We start from the raw sequence: 2,010 nt of genomic DNA, 5'->3' as shown, positions 1-2,010 counted from the left end.
CAGCACTCTCTCCTTAAAGAGAAGGCATCTTTTAAAGGGCAAAGCCATGAGGGAGGCAAACATGTGTCGTACCCTACCCCAAAGCAAACAATACCTCCTGTGGGGATGCAATCTCCTTTCTTTGCTCTAACATGCGGATTTCTCTTTTTTTTTACATGATGGTGACTACGAGTTCTAATTTTTCAACCACATAATATTTGTATAGATGTGCTTTTGAAAAAGATGGGCATTTCTAATCTCATCAACTCTTGATATTAGAATAAAGGTTGAAAGTTGACGAGGCATGGCTTCTATCAAATATTCAAATGACATTCTGGTTTGCATGGTATAGAATTGGCGGTTTTTAGGTGGTGCAACCATGCAATACAATAATACTTGTTGAAGCACATTGTTCCTCCAATCGAGCAAAACGAATCATTCATGGATTTATACGAAATTTTGATGGAAATATAAACCTAGTTAAAGCCCGTTCCAAATTTTTCAGGTCAAACTTTTTTAGTAAATAAGAATCTACTTCATAAGCCAATTTTACTTTTTGATCATCCAAATGCCAAATGAAATCCAACTCTCCTCTTTTTCATCGTATCTTTTTGGATTTTTTTTGTCAGTACTTGAAATATAATCATGAATTGTAAGACTACATGTCTAATAATTACTAACAACAATCAAAGATTTCTGCATGTTACTACGTACATACAGGCTAAATGGCACAAATAAAAAACAAAAACTTTTATTCGCTTACTGGAACATGACAATGGCAATATAAGTATTTAAGTTGAAATTTGGTAATTTGATACACATTAATTTCAAACTATGCATCTCAACATGTATTGAAAGAAAACCAATCCTAAGTACTCAACATCTAGCATTTTCTTAAAATTTTGATGTTAAAACCTTATCAAATCTCACGCTTGATACATCAAAGCACCATTCCATAGTAAACCCTCTATCTTGTTCATAAATAATCAAATCTGAAATATAATAATGAAATATAAAATTGTGCATCTAATGGTTTTTCTAGCAATCAAAGACCTCCATGCCATGTCAAAACTCTATGACAACTTGAGAAAAACAAAAGTCTCATTCAATTTTCTAAAACGGTAATGAAGATTGAATCATCCCTGCTGCTACCTATTTAGAGCTTAATGATATAGAGCTAGTCATCCTTATTCACATGTCAAATAACTCAAGTACTATAAACTATGCTCGTCTCGAAGTGTAAGTCCCCTTTCTTTCCGTGTATGAATTATTTATACTTTAGAATTCACATGTACTATATGTAGACTTGTGGATTATAAAATCATGCCAATTATCATCATTGCTAATTAAAAATCTTGGTGAAAAGATCGATGTACATTTTTTATTCAATAACTATTTCAACCATATATTTCAACACGCAGATCCTAAGCTTCTAGCATTGAACCATATATCTCGATTGAATATTACTTTCTAAATCATTCAAAAAACACAGCATGCATAGAATCCTCCAGCCTTTTCATATGCACTCACTCTATAATATGGTCATAATTTTCGGATCATGTATCCAATGATCATTGCTAATGATTAAAATTACATAAATTAAATTTTATAATGCAATTTGATTTGTTAATTAGGAAAACTCTCTATTTATATATAAATTCTCATGAACTTTCTTTAACGAACAATGCCAATTAAACTCTCGAAATAAGTATGCATGTAGATTGGGCATAACATTTCTCTTTGATTTTTTTTTTGAACTTTCAAGATTTGAGAAACAATAAACATCAGAATCAAATAGGAAAAAAGAAAAGAAAACTACATTTTTTTTCCCCCTTTTGTAAGATAAGAAAACCACCATTGGGCGACGGACAACCAACTTTTTTGTCCCCGGGTGCATGTCGATGTGATTCCGACACGCGTCAATTTGGGTTCAGCCCTTCAGAGAAGTTTCCCTCCTCGCTGTTAACCCGTTTCCCACTGGCTCCCCGTCAAAAAATTAATATAATTAGGGCATTCAAGTACATGTATCGT

Source organism: Phoenix dactylifera, chromosome 4 (genome assembly GCF_051530095.1).
Source record: "Phoenix dactylifera cultivar Ajwa chromosome 4, Ajwa_hap1_PhDact_Kaust_v1.1, whole genome shotgun sequence".
In the NCBI taxonomy this organism is placed as follows: Eukaryota; Viridiplantae; Streptophyta; class Magnoliopsida; order Arecales; family Arecaceae; genus Phoenix; species Phoenix dactylifera.
The sequence above is the reverse complement of the archived record's forward strand: the minus strand, read 5'-3'. Positions refer to the sequence as shown.